Below are 6,000 nucleotides of genomic sequence, written 5' to 3'. Positions count from 1 at the left end.
AAAAAAAAATTTTTTTTTTACCCAAAAAAAAAAAAAAAAAAAAAAAAAAAAAAAAAAAAAAAAAAGAAAAAGGTAAGAATATTTTCAAGATGTCATTATTTCTATTTTTGGCTTTGCTCCTCTTTTTGTTTTGACACTAATTAGCTGCAGCACATAAGACAGAGCTGCTATTGCACAGGACAGCTTTTTCTGAGTACTAGGCAGCAATACCACAGGACTCTGCACTTGCATGAACCCGAGACAGGAACAGGCATGGGTGGACTGAGAAAGAAGAAAGAAAATAGCTTAGAACTTAGAGGACATTAAAAAAACTCTGGTTTTGACCACTTGGGAAAGGCCTGATGCCCAGGAACCTTTGCCACCAGAGAGCAATGGAAGTCTTTAAGTACACACATCACCCACATAGTTTAAAAGACTCCCTTGTCTGTCACTGAATAACATGGGTTGTTCTTTCATATTTGCTCTGAATCCAGTGGAAAGACACTAAAGATGACTTGTGGTAGTAAGGCCCTCTTAAAAGTATAGAGACTATACTCTAGATACAAGTATTTTAAGTATTTGAAATATTCTAAATATTTGAACTCTTTTTTTTTTTTTTTTTGGTAAGTTGGCAAAACATACATTCTACAGGACATTAGATATTTTAAATGTGGCTTTTCAGGGAGCAATGGATACCTATCTATTCTAAATCCACTCATCCATAATGCTGTACACATGACTAAGTATCCTTTAATCTCATGTACATTTTTTCCTCTTACTTTTATGGAGATGAGCATTTTCACTACAGTCTTCAGTGGATAAGGGCATTATGCAGTGTGTCTGCATTACTTTCTCCCCATTCCTCAGCTGCATGAGAAAATGACATCTCTCTATTGCTGAAGTAACAAAACAACTGATATTCTAATCATGGATATTAAAATATGAAAATAATTAATTACTAAGGGTCTATCAGTAGAGTGCCCCTGAGACCAATGCGGTCTTCAAAAATTATGAGTAAACTGGAGGGGGTGAACTCTTGAGATTTCTCAAAAAGGTACATGTATAGCCAGGGACTGAATGGGATTCTGCATATTGTCCAGTGCAAGCAACTTCCAGTCAGCTTATGCTCACTGCCAGCTGCCCACAGCTCTGCCCACGCATCTTGTCCTCTCCAGTCTGTAGTTCTCAATGTGCTGGCTCTCTCAGTGTGCTGGCTCTCTAAACTTTTCAGCTCTCTTCATACCAGAAGAAATATGAAAAAACTTTAGGTTCATTTTTAAAGCAGCATGCAATAAAGAGGGTGGCACATCTAAAAACAGTTTGAGATGTCTCTTCCTTCATACCTCTCTCCCACTCTGTGAAGGAAAGGTAACCTAAGATAAATGCATGCATACACACACAGGCACAGCCTTCCTAAGGGCTGTGGAAATACCTGGATATAGCCAAAGTAAAAGCAGACTGTCTTTGATAGGTGATAAGTTTACTGAATTAAATTCTTCATTCACCTCTGTTAAAAGCACATTTTGGCCAGCAAATAATCAGTTTCCTTTACCACACTAGTAGTAAATGCATCATCAGAGCAGATGAGTGAACGAAACAAGAGCGAAATGTGTAATGACATCACTTGGGGATACCCAGCCTACAGCCCAGCCCATGCCTTAGAAAGTCCACTGAGATATATGTCCCATATTGACCCAGGAGTCTTGAAATAAATAATGGCTGAGAATACTCAGTCTGACAGACTTCTCAAGCCAGTACTAATCTGTGCTCCAACTAAATCCCAGCTCTACTCCCACCCTGTCTCCTTGACTGGCCTCCTTTCATTCCTCAGCTTATGTTTTCATGCTTGTCTTACCCATACATTTTCTTCTCTCCTAACTCCTCATCTAGTCTTTCTTCCTCAGCTTCCCCATTCACAATGATTTCCAATCTTCTCCTTTTGGTTTGTCATCTGCTCTTGACTACTTGTTCTAGTGTATTTTCCTAGACATTTGCCACTATTTCCAACATATCTGGTCACTAATTGAATCCATCTCCCTTTCATATCTCCTTCCTGCCAACCTATTTGTTCACTTTCACGCTCCTCTGGATCTTCATCTCAACCCCATGTTGAACTAGGTCTAAGGCAACCACATCAACCTTTTCTTTTCTCTTGATTGTTCCCATTCTACCACTCTCAGTGCTGTGGAGACCCATCCCAACGTTGCTCTCATGCTGCACCTTCTGCACCCCACACCACACCCACACCACACCACACCCACACCACAGCACCCCCCATCCCATCCCATCCCATCCCATCCCATCCCATCCCATCCCATCCCATCCCATCCCATCCCATCCCATCCCATCCCATCCCATCCCATCCCATCCCATCCCATCCCATCCCATCCCACCACATGCCATCCCACCCCACCCCACACCACACCACTCTGCAGCATACCACCCACAATTACTGTAGCATTTCTGTTCTGGCCAGCTCCCCTTTTTTTCTGTCCCATACTGCTAGGACTCAGTGTTGGGACTGTTGAAAGTGTCTCCTTGGTCTCAGATCACAGGCCTGGACCAGCCAGCCACGATGTCAGCTTGGAGCCTGAAAGGCTGTGAAAGTAGTGTGCAGCCCAAGGCTGGAGTGAGTGGATGTATTGCCATTTCTACTGGAAACATGTTATTCAAAGGCTTCAAGGTTTATAATATGGACAGGCTTTGATAAAATTTTGTGAAGATAGCAAGAAGTTTACCTTTGATAAATACGCCACCCACCTTGCAAAGAGGAAGCCCCTGTACCAAAGGATGAATGTACTATAGCTATTAAAAGAACAGACTGCCAGAATATTTTAACATGGTCAAAACAGTGTGTTGGTTTTGTTGTTGTTTTTTTTTTTTTTTCTTTTCCCCTTAATTGTGTTTTCAGAAACAGCTGAAATCTTTTGACTGAAGTTTTCTACAAAATTGTCCAGAGGCAAACATCCAGCATGGAAAATTCTAGACTGAGCTATTCATGTATGGCAAAATTATATGCTGCTGATAAGAGGGATTGGGTTCAGAAGTGATGGATAATTGTCATAATAGTACTACAAGTCCTACTACAGCACGCTAATGTATTAAACAGGTAATGTACTGCTGCTACCAAAGAGTAGCAAAGGTAGTGTGCAATTTCTGTTAGCTCAGCTAATTATAGCATTTCACTCCATTCATTCACATTGTGGAAATGTCACTTTGAAGCCTAATGGAATACTTTCAAGGGCATTAAAAAGCACAGACAAATAGCAGTGTTTTGTCAAAATCCCAAAGATATATATTGTGGAAGTTTATCTGTATGTAATACATATGTGTGTGGCAGTAGACATCTGTGTCTGTAATACCATTACAGGATCACTACGTTGGATTCCCTTTCTAAAATGTTTCATCATCATGGTTAACTTAAATGCTTTACTTGTGTAAAATAAGAAGACCAAGGCACTTTTCTGTTCAAATATGCAGTACTGCTGTATTTTATGTTTCTGGCAAATGATTACAGAGTGGATAGAGGAAAACTGCATTTTTGAAATGGTTTGAATAGAAAATAGCGTTTAGTGGGGTTTACTAACATTTCTTCCTCTCCCCCCCCCCCCCCCCGCCTTTTCTTTTTTTTCTGTAGTAGCAGTGATAGAATTGTGGGATACCATACTGAAAAGGGGATTAGTACTTTGATGAAGTCTCTAGTCCTGTTCTATTAGGTTGCTCTGGAAATAATTTTTGCTGTGACTCATTTCTCCACCAGTAAACAACATCTGAAGGTCTTTATTATACTGCAGATTGAATTTCAATTTCTCAACAACTTCTAGAATGCTGTTAATTCAATTTCTCTGTATTTGGCCACTTACCCAAACAATGCCAGCCTCATCAGTGCTAGAAAATATCCTTCCAGCAGATGGCAGGTATTGCTTATCCAATGTAATCCTGTCATCCTGATCAGTACTGCAGCCATGGGACCGGGAACATCAAGAAAAGCAGGAGCTAAAACCTGAATAACTGATTCTCAAGACACACATATTTCAATAATATCTTAATAATATCTTTCAATAATATCTTAATAATAATATTTAGCATTACTAAAGTTTGTCTTATTTTTTACACATTTAATTAGTACAGAATTCCTAGAGTATACTTCTCTTTCATTATGGAGTACTTTTTGAAAAAAAAAAAGAAATATTTGAGTGAAATAATGATTAGGGATCTAGCTGTTCAACAATAGCAGAAACTCTTTTCATTTGAGCATGTGTTATGATGTTTGAGTACTAATATTTCTTTTTACTGACTCACATGAATAGCCACTGCTAATGTGAATTAATCAGTCAGAATTGTTCTTTCCAAGTTGAAGTCATTTAGGCATTTTGTAACAGGAGAAACTCATACAAGTCTGGACAATTTATGGTAGATTTAAAGCCATGGCATGCTTTACAGTGAATCTTGACATCTACTCTATTTTTACTGCCATTCATCCTACTGTACTCATTAGCTCCCTCTTTCCTTTATATGAGTTCACAGAGCCAAAGAAGTTACAGTAAAGTTCACCTCATGGTGTAAGAAACATAAACTAGACTGGCTGATGGAGAGCTCTAATTTCACTTCAATGTGTTCCATTCTGTTATTATTTGTCGACTGTTTAAGAAAAATGGCCCAACTGGGAAAAGACAAGACAAAGGAAATAGTAGGAAATAGCTTGATCATTGCAAAAAGTCACAGCCTGAGTTATTTTCCAGATCTGAACTATGCTATGAAAGACCATTTAACTTATAAACTATATGACATTTAATTTCCATTCTTATTTTCCTTTGATACTTTGTGAATCAAAACTCTCAAACTCCCATACAGGAGATGCTGTACAATCTCAGATTTTGTTCATTAGCTTTTCAGCTGAGATCAAAACTGTTCTTCCTTGGTGCCTGAAAAATGTTCTGCAAAGGAAACCAGTGAGTTTTGTAACCCTTTTTTTTTTTTGGTCTTGTGGGATTTGAGCTTCTTTTCCCTAGCTGGCTGGGTTATTTTGTTTATATGGTACTTTAGGAAGCCGTTTCTTTCAGTATTTTATTTTAAAATTTCCTCTGTCCTATTTCTAACTTTTCTTCTGTGAAACACTCTTTAGACAATGATCAGCTTCTGTCAGGACAGGGATCCTCTTCACTCTTAATGTGAAATATTACCTATTTGCTTAACATGGTTCTCTGAATAGAAATTTAAATGCTTCATTAACACCTCAAAATAAATAGGCCTTCTATTTCTTTATTATGATAACAAGTCTCTTGGCAAAAAATAGATAATGCCAGCTGATGCTTTGTTGATGTTATTACTACTGATTGTACTAATTACTAATGATGGTACTAATATGTTGGTAGGAGTTTTACCCATATCAAATTTTGAAGACATTCCATAGATCAGAAGGATCAAAAGGAGATTGTTAAACCATTTTTCCATTGGTTATCTAGTGTAAGCTTGAGTGACATGACACTTATTTATGCTGAAGTCTGTTTAATATGAGTAAGAGTTTCAGAATTTGTGAATTAAGGGAATTTCCTAAGAAGTGTATGCCAAAGGTCAAGTATTGAAAGTGTCCACTAACAAGTCCAGACTCCTGCTTTGTAACTAACAGAGGTAACTATGTCCAAAGAAAATATATTACTTTTTGAAAAGCTTTCATGCCAGTGTGAAATACAACATGAAGTGTTTAGTAGCACCTACATCAGTATGTAACATTGGACTGTTAGACTTCAAACACAATTAAGAATAATTTACTATTTAGAATTTAGAATGTAATAATTCTAAATTATATGTGCAGTCCTTAGGGGAACCTAAGTGTCAGTAAATGCACTTTAGGTCTTGCATGGCATAATTTTTTTTGCATGATAAAATTTCTATCACATGTAGGAAGCAAGTATCTCTTGATCATAAATAGTTGTCCCAGAGCCATGTACGTATATTTATAAAATATTATCCTTTATCCTCTAAGCATAGTGTGCTGTTGTCATTGTCCTGATAAGGATC

Source organism: Onychostruthus taczanowskii, unplaced genomic scaffold, assembly GCF_017590055.1.
Source record: "Onychostruthus taczanowskii isolate IOZ18803 unplaced genomic scaffold, ASM1759005v1 scaffold4, whole genome shotgun sequence".
NCBI classification, from domain to species: Eukaryota; Metazoa; Chordata; class Aves; order Passeriformes; family Passeridae; genus Onychostruthus; species Onychostruthus taczanowskii.
Note: the sequence above shows the minus strand (reverse complement) of the source record.